Here is a 16,583-nt window from a genome sequence, read left to right on the forward strand (position 1 = left end):
TCAGCCTAATAGCACAAAACCTGTAATTTTTTTTTCAAAATTGTTTTTAATCATCTTGAGGATAGTAGCAGCTTCCAGTTCATTCTAGATAGTTTAATTTATTAATTTTCCAGGCACAACAAGCTAATGAGACCCTGTATGCTGCCATTATGTAGCATTTTTCTTTCTCTTCATTGGGAACACAATGCAAAAGCATATTTGAAAACCTATACTGATTAAGTTAGGATCATACTTAAGTCTCTGAGCATATGTGATAGTCTGTGTAGTCGTCGTGAAGTAATTAATTGTCACAGCTATCCTGTACTTCTTCAAAAAGTCCTTTCTTGAGGACTGCAAAGCTAAGGAGCTGGACAAAAATATCTATGAAGTACCTTCAACAGGTACTTTGCAATTCTGATTAAAGGGGACTGTGAGAGACCCCTACTTCAGCAAGGACAGCAGGAGATGTAAGGTCTTCCTTCACTTAATTCTATCTCACGTTCATTGTCAGCAGCCCTTACACCCTTCCAAGAGGTCAGAACTTACTTAGTTGCCCCAGCCAAGTCCCAGCATGCAGCCACTGAAGTACTTGACCTGTTCTTACTTTTGCCAGTTTCTCCCAACTGCTGACAGAAAATCACAACCCAATGAGGAAAAGGCACTAAAACTGTGATTTTCATGCCATAAAAATACCTTGCAAGGTCATGTATTTTGCAGTGCATGTCTTTTGCATGTCAGGTCAATGTGCAATTACTGATGGTGGAGGGAAAAAAAAGCGCGTACAAAATCATTAGTATCAAGTATCATGTAAATCCAGTAACAAGGCATATTTACCCAAGTTTTAAGGGACAAGTTGGTGTGGCTTTCGGAACATTTCTGGAAGAAATATTTGCCTGTTTTTCTGTTGATTTTTTTTTAACCTTTTCTCAGTCTACTGTTATCGAAATTAAGGCATTGATGGAAATTCAGAGAGATACAGTGTCAGCCTCAATGCAGTTAGATGAGCACTGTTGAGTGTAAAAACTTCCTGGGTCCAGTACATAATGTCCTGGAAGAAGTGGTCACGAAAAAAAAAGCCAGTATTGTGTTGTTCATGGTCAAAGTGAATTCTAAAGATCAAGAATATTCCTCTAGTACCAGTTTTTATGATTAGACTAGACCTTTAATTTGATTAGCATATATGAAGTTAATGCCCCCTTTTTTTTTTTTTTTTTTTTTTTTGCTTTTTTGCTTCATTGAGGAATAAATTCTGTTTCACAGTCTCTTTCAAATACAGCAGGGATACTTTCCTGTATGTTCAAAATAAGAATAGAATAAACAAATTCAGCCTCTATCCAGTATAATAGGAGACAAAGCAGAGGTAACTGCACCAGTAATAATATCCCACTTCATCCTGAGAAAATCAAACCAGAGGCAAAGCCTAGACAAATTTACTGACTTTCTTCATTGCTTTTGGACAATAATCATCTATATCTGAACTGCCTGTGAAAAAATAAGATTAATGTCTTCCTTCTGATCTACAGCATACCTGTGGCATTTTAGCCGAGTAAAAATAATATATTTCTCATTCGGAGACAAAAGTACTGAAGGACACGTAATTGTTTTGCATAAATCCCTCTCTTATGTGCTTTCCTGGTCTATTTTATGCATTGCATGTTCAACAAAGATTGTTCAGGAACAATCTGGCAGAAGGCTAATGGGACCAGGCACAGGCTGAGTTCAAAGAACTCCTGTGTTCCACCATGTGGAGCACATAATTCTAGTTACCAATGTTACGTAATATTTTGCAAGTTATTGTATTGTGACAAAATAAACCTGCATACACTGGTCTGTATTTCATTTAGTTTCTCAGTTTATAGTATATTAGAATGCTAGGAGATATTCCAAAGGTTTTATGCTACTGCCTATCTTTCATTATTATAATATGACCAGAGTATTCTCGTAAGTATGTGTATGTTGCACAGCCAAATTTACTACTGTTTTATCAATGTATTCCTTACTTTTGAGAGACAGGTAACACCCAATTGCCACTTTAAAGAACAGTTAGCATTTGCAGACTCTAACCTCTGGACCAACCACTATGTGTCAATTGTTTTGGGGAAATTTGTATCAAAGAGAGTGGTGTTCCTGGAAATAAATATCTTACTATAATTTAAAGTGGCCTTTAAAACTTACCCTGGGCCAAAATAATTTCTGGTAAATTACATTGGCTGCAGTTTTTAAAGACCTGCTTTTCCTGTACTCTGTATGTAATCATCACAACTACCTTTACTAAAACAATGTGATCAAAAGCTATTTTAAAATTTGGTGGTCTGATTAAGAGGATGTGTTTTTTTCTTTTAACATGCATGAAGTTAGGAGAGCAGGACTGTGAGCCTTATTCAGGTCAGAGGTGGACAAGAACCTGGCTTTGGGCACTATGTTTGAATTTGGTGTCACAATGAAGATCTGTAACATGTGGAAATGGACAAAAGTATCCACCAGGTTTTTTGGTGGTTTCTCAAAATGACCATTTGACAGCAGTTTTACCTCTACTTAGATGGGAAAATAAATCCACCATTTTTTTCTGGTCTTTTTTGGTTATCTTGCTCAGTTAAGTATTCTCATGGACTCTGATGTACAATTAACATACTGTAGAACTGAAATTACTTAGTATGTTTACATGAAAATGCTTAATATGTTTAGAGGGGAAGGCTGGGCATCTAATGTGGTAAAATGTGTGACTCTCCACAAAATATGAAGAAAAGGCATTTTTGCATATTCTTCTTTGTACTGTGATGTTTCTTACCTTGTTAGGTCTAATAATAGAACTACTTCTTCTGGAAACCTGATACTCTATCTCAAGATTAATTTGAAAAGAGTGTGAATTTATCTTTTTTTTTTTCAGTCAGTGTCCAGCTGCTGTACACTTTTTGTCCTTTAGTTTCTGACACTTTTCCGAAAGTGTCCAGTGATTGTGCTACAGCTGAAGTTCTGTGGGCACTTTACAAAGGCCCTTTCTGAGAGCAAAATGAAGAAGTGCTACCTAGTGTTGCACCTCTAGACAGTTTAGACAAATAAATGTAGGGAAATGTGTATTCCATACCAGTATGAGTGGTACTAAATTGTGTCTCCAAGGCTTCCTTATAGCCTGAGTGTGAGAGGGTGAGAGGGAGGGAGAGAGAGGGGGAGGGAGAGGGAGAGGGTAGGAAGGAAGGAAGGAAGGAAGGAACTGAGTTTGGGGTTGTTTGTTTCATTATTTTGGGTTTGGATTTTCTTGTATTTTGAGGATTATTTTCTTTGAAATACTCAGCAGAGCAAACACTCCTGAAGTACTCATTCATTTGATGCTCTTATTGACTTCTCTAAGACTTCCCCATAACTGGAGATAATTGTGTAATGCCCCATACATGTATTAAAGACTACAGCCAGTAGTCACAATATAAGCTAATTTTGAATGTGATAGAGCATGTGGATTGACACATGAACTTACAGTACTTCAAAACTGTTAGCAATAAATAAAAAGTTAGTGTTATGTAGCGAATAATAATTTGGAGGAAAGAAAAGCAGACCTCTTAGGTTTGTTAGATTTCCTCTTTTCTTCCAAAAGCTGAAATGGGTTTAGTTTTCAGACTGTACTCTTTTTTATTTTAACAAAACACTTTTGCTAAGACTGCTATTGTTTTGCAAAAAAGCATTTGGTTAAGATTTAAAGCTCAGGAAAAAAAACCACTTACAGGAAAAACCTCCAACTACACTAGAAGTCTTGTTACTAGGATTTCTTTAGCTCTACATTCACCTTTGGTCCATCAGAGCTGCTTGCTTTGGTTCATACACCATAAGCATACCCTGATAGCATAGAACCAGAATATCCTTTCTGAGAAGTTGCCACTCATACAACTGTGTTGCTAGGTTCCTAAATATTTCTGAAGAAGCTGTCTATCCTAAAACTTCTTTAATGCAATAATTTTTAAAAAACAACTCACAGATTATGAAGATCTTTTCCTTTTCTTTTACTTCTCCCATGTCTGCTTGAAACACAGATTTCCTTTTTCTCTTCCTCACCAACAGCTGTCACTGAACCAGATACATGGAGAGATAGTCACATGAAGATCACCTGTGTGTTAACAACAACAATTTGCTTCTATAACCTACAAAGTGAAAAGTCTTCAGTCTCTGGTGCATCTCATTTTCACATCAACACAATGTCACTGAAGGATAAGATTTGAAGCACTTTGCAATTGCAAGACAGATCACAACCTATTGAAGAATAAAGTGGGATATAAACAGTTCATAAATGTATCACCCATTTTTGGAAAGCACAAAAAATGTTCGTTTTGTAGGCTTTTTATTGCATCATGTATATCTTTGATATAACAATCCTAGCCTCGTGATTCCCTTTGCCATTCCCTTGGAAGACAGAAGAAACTCAGGCGTGGCCATTTATGTCAAAGGGGTCTCTTCAGGTGAGTACCACAAAGAACACATGTGTGCAAACACACAGCAGTGCTTGCTAACAGGGGACCTCCCCATGCCCCAGTCATAGCCCCCTGCAGGGGCTGGTCAATCAGGAGAAGAAATGCTGGGGGATTTTTGCTTCCTGCACCAGCTGGCAGCCCCTGTTGCTGGAGTTCAAGAGAGTTGAGCTTCTGCAAATGTATAGTCTCAATATTTTGGACCACTTTGGACTTGTAGCTGCAGGAGACAATGCAGAAGAGCCGGGGAGAGCCTGGATGCCTGAGCTCACGCAGAGTTAATGGAGAAAGAAACAGGACTCTTCAGAAGGCTAGTTAGAGCACATACATTAGATGTCTAAAATTAGAGAGTGTGAACACATCTCTAGGGAGCTTATGTTGCCTAGATAAGCTCTAATTGTCTTATGAAGCATCCTAGGAGTGGATCACAGCTCAAAGGAGAAATTGAATCCACAACAACCCTCACTTTTTTCATGGCTGTCTCACTTCTCTCTCCATCTAGCCCTAAAATGTCTCTGTGCCCTGGGACCTGTTGGAATATGAGAAAGAACATGAGAGAACCTGCTGTACGTCTGTGACCTCCCTAGCAGGTTCCCCAGTGCTAGCAATCATTCTTCCAGCTGGGCTGCAATGGGGCAAGAATGAGCTCCTGGTGACAGAGGAAATGAAAATTTAGGACAGACCTGCAGTGAATTGGGCAGGATGTGCTTTGGGCAGGAGGTGCAGAGCTGTGTGCTTAAAAATCACGCCTGGAACAATGATTCATCCATCCCAAACTAAAGGAATAGTCTCTGTTTGCCAAGTCACTTACAAACAGCAGCACTGCCACACAGAATGCATGTACAGTGGGGAAATCAGGACTGCAACATCTTGAGCAGGTTCTACAGCAAAAATGTCATGTCATGAAGCCACAGGTGCATGAATCAACCACCTTCTGAAAGGAAGGTGCATGAGGAAGAAAGGGGAGAGGTGGCACTTTAGCCTCTCATCCTAAGGCTACCTGGCAGTCCTGCAGAGTTCTTGGATCAACAGCTCCAGCTCCACATCTGCAGCAAAGAGCACTCCTGGAACAGCCAGGGACTCCCACCTCTTATTCCCTTAGGCAAAGCTAGAGTCAAGTGGTCCTTAGTTCTTCCTTTCTTGATTTGTCTTGCTGGTTTGCTGCTGTGTCTTGGAACAGCCCATAGAAATAGACTTCCTACTTTTATATCCTTTTTTGCTACAGCAGAACAATATTATTTGGTCTAGATATACTTGTGAGGTATTCCCCCATGAATCAGTAGATTTTATTTATGTGTTTCGGATAAAACCCTAGATAAGTAGATTGCAGCATATAGGCCTGGTTCTTACAGTATCAAAATTTTACTTTCAGTGTGCAAATAATTCTCCAACCACAATTTACTGAGGGAAGATTTTCTCAGCTTTACAGAAAATTACCGCAAAACACACCACTGTAGTTCCTCAAACATAACCCAGTTCTTGCAAGGTGCTGAATTCACCGATCCTCATTAGAAAGAAGAAGTGAGGATGTTCAGCCCCACACTTTGTAGGTGCCTCTTCTATTCCCAACCAGGGAAACTGTGATTTGAAGAGTCAAATAGTGAAGCTAGTACTCCAAAGATGAGTCACTCTCTTCATTGTCACAGCAAATGTCCATGCACCAGTGTTTTGCATAATCTGTTCCCAAGCTAAATCTCATCTCACCAGGTTTTAAAAGGTGTCCAACTTGTGATTTGAAATTCTAAATTCAATATTTAAGTGCACAGGTTTTGTTTATGTGATTTCTTACTGGAATTCAAAAGCATATCAAGTAGAGGTGAGTCTAAGAGTCTACTACAAGAGTCTTGTGCTAGTTCTTCCAGCTTCTGACCTGCCTTCAATGAGTTGCCCCATCTGCCTTACTTTAATACATCAGGTGTTTATTTTGTCCCAAAGTCACACATTTGATAAAAATAGTGCTCTATTGTTACTGGATAGAAACTCTGTAGTTTAATATTTATCTTCCTCTTATAGTTTTTATATTAGGTAATAATTAGGTAATTAATTAGGTAATAACATTTATTTTTTATTTTAGCATAATCCATTCCTATCTGATTATAGGATTGGATTATGCTAAAATAAACATAAATGTTCAATAAAATAACTTTCTATGTAGCATAGGGCGGAGATCCTACTGTTAAAGATTTTGAGGCTGAGATGTAGCCAAACACAGAGCTTCCAGCAGTCTGTAAAACTTTCCCTTTTTTGAAATTACATTTTCCAGAATTTATACGGCCCTCCTTGGGATTTGAAATGGGCCCCATGATATACTGCAACAAATTATTTAAAACCCACCAGCATGAAACTACTACTAGTTAAGCTTTGTGAAAACTCACAAGAAGACTCTTTCAGCTACCAGCCTCAGCCTTACATACTTACCTTGTCACAACGCACCCAAGGAAAAAGAAATTATGTTAATATATAATTATGCTATTATTACACCTGTTTTACTTACAAATTGTCTGTAGGCCTCTAAGAAAACAGATTATTTTTTTTTAAATTTCACTGCCTGGTTGACTTTAATCCAGACAAGGCCCTTTCCAATTGGCAGAGCAGAGAGCAGGCTTTCCACCTGAAATCCACAGAACTGCCTGTGGCCATGATCCAGACATGTATTCTCCTCATCCACCCTGAAATCAGGGTCAGCATCATGTTACTGACTGTCCCCAGATAAAATCCACCCTGTTGAGATGAGCTGGGAGAGGGATACTTACCCAACACTCTGTGACATGACTTAGGGTTGCAAATAAATCCACAAATCCAGCCATGAATGATGTAGGAAAAAGCATGTTTCAGCAATTAGTTGTGTGGAGCTTCTCTGTCCCAAGCAGCAGAAAATAAGACTGATCTATCCCCAAAGATCTTAAAGAAAACAAGGCTATTTAAAATGTTTGTCATTTAATTTGAATTGGAGCATTTTTTTAAAGGTTCTTTTTATTTCTTTAGGGTTTTGACTGTTGTTAGTTTAGTCATTTTGAGTCTCAGTTCTCTATTCTGGCTTTTCTGCAATTAAATCTGAGATAAACAAGATATATGAAATAACATGGATTTCTGAAGAGCAAACTTTGTGAACAACTACAAATTTTAACAAAAAGTGTCCATACTGCTAGACTGCTATATTAATAGAACTTTTTGATTTCTTGCAGGGTATTTAGAGGTTGAAGTAGCTCATCCATGGTTCCACTCAGTGTTGAGGCTCAGTGTCTGAGATATGTGTTACCAAACCAGCTGCTGTGTACTAGAAACACAGTGCAGTCATTTTTGAGAAGGGTTATTTTAAAAAAGTCCTTCAATTTGAAACTACAGGAAAATTGAAAGTTAACACAATAGAGGTAAATCAGAATTTAACTGGGACAATATGGAGTAAATCTCTTATTACTGTGCAAAGTGCTGATGACTTTTAGTCAAAGCTTTGAGTGCAGGATTTTTTATCACCTTGCCTGAGTGCAAATCCGTGCTTCAGTTAATAATCTGTTACTACTAAATTATCAGCAATAAAGCTTTGGAATAGCTTGTTAACCACTTCAGAAAGTTGTTGTGCTGGTCAGGTAGTTTCACAAGAAGCTCCACAAAACAGTGGGGATATTTAAGTGTGACAATACATTTTCAAGGAGAGATTGAAAGACATGTTTGTGACATGATATATTTAGTATGAAAGAGCAGTAAAGGCTTTTTAAAAACCTTAGACCTTCTATTTGTCTTGCACAGCTTATTTATTTTCAGTTCTGTTTCATGTTTTCTACAGCATCTGAGTTCAAACTAACTATGTATTAACACACTCATCCCTTCAAATTTGAAAGAATATTCTTTAGAGACTTTCTTGGTGCTAGTTTTGCATTTATCTTACAGGCAAGGGAAAATTCAGGTTCTCTGTTTCTTATCCAGCTTGCATATGCATAAAAGATCAGCCATAGTCTGTCTCTAGTTGTGGGAAGGAATTTTTCACATGAGTGTTTAATTAGGAATAGTGAGATGAAATTAAGAAAATGAAATTTTAGGATGGATGTCAATAATACCTCTGTGATAGCAAGACAGCAACTTCGAATTGTGAAATAGTCTTCAAAAGCAAAGCTGGAAACTCCAGTACTTAGGAGTTTCTATATCTGCATTTCATTGCGTGGAACTGCAGCAGCTCAGTGCTCCAAGTTGAGGTCTACCCAGAATTATGCCAACCTGTAGCAGCATGAGCAAACAAGCCTTCTGCAGCCATTGGGGAACCATGGCACAGCTGGGGACAGTGGGAATGCAAAGACAAGCACCAGGCCACCTCTTGTCTTTCTTGCTTGATGTCTTTCCTCTTGTCTTTCTTGCTTGAGGAGCACATCTGTATCTCAGCACTGGTAGAGCTTCACTTCCATAAATGCAGGTATCTCCTTGCTGTGTCTTCCCACTACTGTGGGAATGGTGGAAAACTAACATAAAGGTACTTTGCTTAGATTCTGTTCTCTGGTGGTGAAAGTTAACCACAGGAAATGTCTAAGTATACAAAATCTTAGTAAAACTTATGAAAATGCCCATGCTGCTGCCTCTGATTCTGACTCCTAAATGAACTTTGCAGCTTTCTCCAGAGCACTTTGTCTCACCAACAAAAATTTTTTGCCCCCCTCTTCCCAAACTAGAACAATTGTGGAACCAAAAATACAAAAGGAAAAGACCAAAATACCTGCACAGGGGTAGTCCCTGTTAGGGAGAAAGATAGGGCCCATCTGATACTGTGAGCATATTGTAAGCCTTCCCATTTTGTTTTTCAGCTCTGTCAAAACCACAGAAATACAGGAGTCAACCTAGCACTTCACAGCAAACCAGTTATTGCACTGTATACTGTGAAAATCACTGCTGTTCCTCTGGAAATTGCTTAAAATTCATAGGTCATTGATGAGTGAGTGGTTGTTTTTCTCCTGGATGTGCTCTGCAGTATGTCAGTGGTTATCTAAATATGACCCCTAGTGTTCAACATGCATGACAATAATTTCAGAAAATTATTGTCCTTACTAGACTTCCCTTAAGAAGAGGATCATCTTTTCTGGTTATCCCAGTATCTTACCTGAAAAAAAAAATACTAAATTATTCCTGATCATAAAGTTAAATGTGTTGAAGATATTGCTTTCAAAGCACAAAATACTGGAGACATATTTGAGAATTTTAGAAACAATTGTTACAGACTGGAAATAATCTACATTGAAAATTCCTGTCTGCATGGAAAATTATTGTTAATAGTAGAGCATCAGTGGAAGCAGTTGTACACTTCTATGCATTGCATTAAAGGACAGCGATGAAGACTTTGTAGTACAAGATGGCTGCTGAGAAAGGCCTTCTTTATTTTTTGTTTTGTTCTTGGTCCTGCCACTAATTTTCTGGTATGTTTTTCATTTGATCATTTAACCTCTGTGTCCTTGTGTTTTCATCTTGACAAAATGCACAGACACATTTCTTGTATGAGGTTTGTGACATTTAAAGATTGTCTGTGAAGTTGCATGACATCTGAATAAAAAGCAAAATGAAACTGAATTATTATCTGATTTTTTTAATTGTAGGAAAAAGCTGAAAGACACTCTACATATATTCTATTTGCTTTAAACAATCTGAGACACAACATGGGACCATAGACTGCACAAGAATGCAAGGTCACTAGATAACACTGTGAGTTGCATTAGGTTAAGGGAGGAAGGGGAAAGGTGCAGTGCTTCAATGTCCTGGCTGCAGATGTTTAACACCTGCTCTGCTTTGACCAAGGATTGACGCAGTTAAACTTCTGCTTTAGCGATGTTTCTTTCTTCCTGATACTTGTGATATTGCCACATGTTTTTTAGAAGGACAGACAGCAACAATATGGTCAAAACAGAGGTCACAGACAGCTTAGAGAATCAGCAATGACAACCTGCTTTGCAATGCAGTCCTTTGCTGATTGTTTTACAGTATGCAAGTCTGTGGATACAAACAAACAGCTTATCACATTGTGATAGAGAGGAATATGCATGACATGTATTGTGAAAACATGTAATAGAGCCTCCTGCTTCCTGATTGTCTTTGTTAGCTCTGTGCACACAAGCGTCTTGCAAACTCTACTACTTTGCATCTTGTTCAGATATGGAATAGCTCCAGCAGGCTCATTTCCCATCTCATCTAAGTGCCTTAAGCAGTAATACATATTTTGGATGTGCTCTCAAAGCCCTGTGGCTTATTTGCTTGAGTATTGATATCACCACAAAAATCAATGTCACTTCAGCTCTGGCCTACAGATCCCTTTTACAATATGCTGTTTCTTACAGTCTTGTAAGAAGCAGCACGCTTTGTTGTTATGTAAATGTTTATTTGTGCCCATTAAATTTGATCTCTCTGGTAGGAAAGCATGCATCTCCTGGGGGCAGAAATCATATATTATTTTTAATTTCATTGCCATACTCCTCTTAGTGCTTTTGAGTTTAAAAGTGCTCCCATCTTACTTGCCTATGTCAGTGAGACAGGAAATGGGTCCAAACTGTTGCTTTGAAAAGCTGGTGGTGGATGTTTTAAAGGCTTTCTTCTTTATGGCTTTTTCCTTGATCCCTCCTGCCACAAATGGGGAGGAACCCCAGTGGCATGCACATACCTTGCATATAGATGTGAACCAGTTTGTGCCTGTAGCCAAGGTAAGCATAGTGTTCAAGGCTGGAGTTTATTTTTCCAGTTAACATAACCAGTGTCCTTTCTGTCTGAGGATAAAGCTTGTTCTAGATGCACACAGTGTCAGAATCTTCTGCTTCCTTACAGCATTCAGCTCAAGGGTCACATCCCTCAGACAGCCTGTGGCACCAGAGTCACAGCAGGGAATTGTCACCAAGGACATAATTTATGACTTTCCCTGCAAGGAAGCATTTTGGTGCAGGACCAGAACCAAAGGGTCAGCAAGGAAGATAACCAACCCACCCTGATGATCTCTCCTGCCCTACCCTGACACAGTTCTGGTACAGATGGTCCTGGTGCCCCAGTGCGAGTGCAAGTGTGAAAATGAAAACCAAGAAGGGCCAAGATACAACTTTAGGAAAGGGCACAAAGCCACAGACCATGGTGGTACATTTCCATCAGTAGGACATCCAGGGTTCACTGTGGTGGGTCACATAAAGTGAAGGAACATCATCTGCACAGGATGCCAGCTCCAAGGCCAGCTCTTACGTAACCATGGGATTATGGCTGGGATGTATGGTTCAGATAAGATCTTTTAGGAACATGCAGTCTCCTGCAAAAATGCAAAATTGTTTGGTCAAGCATGGGTTCCGACACTTTGCCATTGAATGAAAACCTGCTATGGGCTTCAAAGGGAGTAGTAAAATGTCCCTCCTGTCTTTCTCTTGCTTTGACCAAGATCATAAAAAACACTCAAAGCAGCAGCAAAATTAACATATTAAGATGCTATCAGCAGAATCTGCAGTTCTGTGTTCTGTCTCCCAGGCAGAACAGCAGGAAGCCAGAAGGAGTTTTCTGCATGCCAAGCATTCCCAAACATTGTGGAAAAATTTTCCCATCCTTTTTTTCCCAAAGTTGCCTGTTTTCCAAACAGTGATTGAGTGCTGGCAGTATGTTTCTGAGTGCTTGGATGTGAGCAGACCTGTTTGTGCTGATGCACTGCAAGGTGAAAGCTATTTTTTGTTTTCAGAGGATAAAAATGGCAGAGTTTCAGTTCTCACCTTCTTAGTCCAGAACTTCTATAGCTGATGAGTGTTAAACAAGCTTTGGGTATACCTATGACTATTGCAATTACTGCTGGTTGGAGCAGTGGCCGGATGATTAAGAGTGCCCAGGCTAGGGAAGCAGTGTCCAGCCAACCTCCAGCCAATCGAGCACTGCCCAGGCGCTAAACCCAGGCCCTGTGCTCAAGCAATGTTATGCTTCAGGGCAAATGGCCGCGGGTAGAAACTCCAAGGCTGCAGGGCGCTGAAGAATGGGCGACTCAGAGCTTCTTGGGGGAGGAGATTTTATTGGAAGGGGTGGAGATGGGTCGGGGAGCTGAAGTCTGAGCCCCGAGGCAGGGAAAAGCCTCAGGTTTTATATGGAATAGGCGCGGTTGGGAACAACAAATCAGAAGAGGGGTACAAAAGATACATTGAGGACTGACAGCAGCATACAACCAACGGGAAACAGTTGCGGGTGGGGCCCTGGCCTCTGAACCAATCACCCAACACCCCAGCCAGAAGCTTCTGGAAAAAGAGGCAGGGGTGCCGGGTGACAGACAGGCGGCCAGGGGAGGGGAACAAACAAGATACATTAGGGAAACCATGACAACGTGGGAGGGGTACAGAGACAGACATGTACTGGAACTCCCGGGCAGAACCATTAACACAACAACGGGGAAAACTGAACAAACATAGAACAAACCACAACATCTCCCCCTTTTTTGTTTAAAAAGAAAAAGAACGGCAACTAAACTGAGGTCTGGGCCTGCTCTACGTCACAGGGGTCTGGGCAGAAGTCCTCAGAGCCGGAATGCTCCGAGGAAGCGGAGTCCCAGTCTTTGTTCATCTGTCCTCGGACTTCCATGTGATGGATTTCAGGAGCACTGATGGTTTGTGCAATAAGTTTCTTTACCAGCCCCCAGACAATATAGCAGGCAATTAAAACGACAAACAAGATTAAAAGGATAGTGAAGACAGTTTTTAAGATGGAGCCCGCCCAGCCCGACGGTCCCCATCTTTGGAACAGGTCCCCCAGCCAGTCCGATGTTTGGTGCTTAATATCATGCACAAGGCCTCTCATCTTGGCGATGGACACCCTCGCGTCCTCGGCCCGTGATGTTAAGTTCATGCAGCAGAGGCCCTCAAATTCCTCACAATGATGGTTATGCAAGAGCAGCAAAAAATCAATTGCTGCCCTATTTTGGAGGGTCGCCTTCCTCGTAGTTTCCTCGTCTGCTAGGAGGTCCGACAGCGTAGCTGATGTCAAGTTTGCTTGCTTCGCAACCCAACACTCCAGGTGGGCCAATTCACCTAGAGACTTGGCAATAGACACCCATGGCAAAAACAGGGTGACAGCCACACTTTTGGGTTTAGACCAATGAATAATTTCGGAGTCGCAATCTGGGTCGAGATCTTTGAGATCTCTTTTAGTGCGGGTCGAATTAGATTGTGCCCTCTTTATTTTCCAATCCTGAATTTGCATGTTGTTGGGTGTGAGCAGCGTCAGCCGCCCTATGGTACAAGGACCTCCGACCAGGCGAGAGGGGATGCCTGCCCACGCTCGGTCCCCGCAAATGAAAAAGATCCCCCGGGGCAGAGACAGCGGCTGTCCGGCGTAGGTGGACGGGTTGTAGATATGGAAGACAGAGTCGCACCACAAGCCGGCGGTGTATTCGTCTTTGAACTGCCTCATATGTTCGAAACACTTGTCCCCGGGGGAGGGGGAATAAATGAACTGAAAACAAAAGGAGGCGTTGGTGGAGCCGAGCAACTCAAGTTGGGACGGTTCGGTGTTCAGGGGAGCCAAGTTCTTGATGGCATCTCTCCACACGAACCTGGGGTCAACTGAAGAAGGGATGGGCTTGGTAGCTAGGGCAATGAGGGGAGAGCCAATAGGGTAGGGAATCTGAATGGGAGGGAGAGGGATCCCCACGAGGCAGGTCGACATGGGGTCCTCTGCTGATGCCAGGTTGAGACATATGTGTTCTTGGCCGAGGGCGTTCGCGAGGGTTCACCACACGTTGGCCTTCGGCTGGGGGATGATCCAAGGGTTTGCGGATGGTATGATTGACCCCACGAGGATGGCTGTCAGGGCGATGAAATGGCAGGCCAGGTCCATGTCAGTATGGAAGTAACTAAAACGAACAAGAGGGAGAAATGTAAGGAAAAGCTTAAACTTGGTTCTGCCCCAGGCAGGGAGGGATTCAGGTTAAGGGTGGCTCCATCCCCTAGGGTTTCCGCTGCCGCCGCCAACACGCCTCGGTGACCTGCCCCACGTTTTCTGCCCCTGGAGTCTTCCCAGGGCGGAAGGGCTTGACCCATTTGGCTGGGATCCACCTCGGACCTGAGGGGGTGGACACACAAGCGTATCCCCTTCCCCAAGTCACGAGGTCGAAAGGCCCTTCCGTTTTCCAGGTCTCTGGATCCTTAATGAGGACAGGAGGCCTGGCCCTGAGCTGCAGCTGCTCGTGTCGCCCAAAGTGTCGCACTATGGGCGGGTTCAGGTTCTCATAAGAACAATTTAAAAAGTTGATAGTATAAAGCGCCCTCGCGAGACGGATATGGGGAGACTCCACCTTCACGGCCACTCGTTGTTGTTCTAAAACTCTTTTGAGGCTCTGGTGGGTCCTTTCCACCATGGCTTGGCCTGTCAGGGAATAGGGGATGCCCGTCTTATGTTCTATTCCCCATTGCTGCAGGAAGCTTCGCAGCTGCCTGGACTTGTACGCTGGGTCGTTGTCTGTTTTGAGAACCTTGGGGATGCCCAGGACAGCAAACGCTTGAAGCAGATGCTTCTCACAATCCGCTGCCCTTTCCCCTGCGTGGGCAGAGGCATAGACTGCGCCAGAGAAAGTGTCCACAGAAACATGAACAAACTGAAGCCGGCCAAAAGATGGAATGTGGGTGACATCCATCTGCCACACCTCGCAACTAGATAGACCTCGGGGGTTAGCTCCCAAAGGTATAGACGGGAGCTGATGGGACTGGCAATGGGGACATGTAGCCATGATCGCCTTGGCCTGTTCGCGTGTTAGATGGAACTGATGAACAAGGCCAGGGGCGTTTTGATGGAATCGCTGGTGGCTGATCTTTGCCTGACCGAACAGATCAGGGAGAGGGGCAGCTTGAACTGGAGCGGCAAGGGCGTCAGCGCGCCTGTTGCCCTCCGCAATGAACCCCGGCAAATCGGTGTGAGACCTGACGTGCATCACATAGTATGGTTGCTCTCGGTGGGAGACTAAATGCACGAGCTTTGAGAGCAAATTAAACAAAGGAATGTTTGATACCTCCTGTAAGATGGCATTTTCAGCTCTGGACACTACACCTGCTACATAAGCCGAATCTGTAACAAGATTGAACGGCTCAGAGAACCTCTCAAAGGCTCTGACGACTGCGTCTAACTCAGCAATCTGAGGCGATCCTTCTACCTCAGTGATATCGGCCTCCCACCACTGAGTCCGAGGATCCTTCCAAGTCATGACTGACTTGTGGGATGCTCCAGACGCGTCTGTGAAAACTGTCAAAGCCTTCAAAGGGGTCCTACTTTGAACCGTCTTGATAGATAACGTAAATTCCTGGTTGAACAATTTATGGGCCAGCCGATCAACTGCAATTTGGCCGGTGTAGCTGTCCAAAGCGAATTGGAGCATTTCGTTGGTCTCAAGGAGGTGATCAAGCATTTTTCTTTTTAGATGGCCCGAATCAAATTTTAATGGAATGTGTATGCACTCAAAGTCCACACCTGCCAGCTCTCTGATCCGCGATCTGGCCTTTTGGATCAATTCTGCCACCAGCTCGGCAGGCTGTGTCATCCTCTTGGACCTGTGATGGCTGAGGAACACCCACTCTATGATTAAGAGGGGGTCCCCCGAGCCCCGGTCCTTGCCTTTGATGGTAGTGTCCCATTGAAAAATCACCCCATGGTGGTGTGGCAGTTTACCCAGAATGACAAATTTAAATGGCAGACCCGGATGGCATCTGTGGGCCTGCCTGGCCGAGATAGAATTTTGGATTTTCTCTAGCGCTGCCTGGGCCTCTGGAGTAAGGTACCTTGGAGAACTAAGCTCCTCTCCCCCTTTCAATAAATTGAAGAGGGGGGCTAGGTCTTCAGTTGGAATGCCTAGCTAAGGCCTTACCCAGTTCAAGGACCCACACAGTTGGTGGACATCCGCCAGGTTTTTTATGTTGGTTTTAATAGCCAATTTCTGCGGAACAACGGTCCGCTTTGTTATTTCAAGACCCAGGTACTTCCAGGGTGGCATCCGTTGAATCTTCTCGTGCTGAAGCTCGAACCCTGAACCAATCAACGCATCAGTTGTCAAGTCAAGCGCATGGGTAAGTAGGTCGCTGGTCGGGGCACACACCAAGATGTCATCCATATAGTGATAGATGATGGTGTCTTTGGTGGCTGCACGTATCGGGGACAGCAAGGAAGTGACATACCATTGACAGATCACTGGGC

The sequence above is a fragment of the Molothrus aeneus genome, chromosome Z, assembly GCF_037042795.1.
Source record: "Molothrus aeneus isolate 106 chromosome Z, BPBGC_Maene_1.0, whole genome shotgun sequence".
NCBI lineage: Eukaryota > Metazoa > Chordata > Aves > Passeriformes > Icteridae > Molothrus > Molothrus aeneus.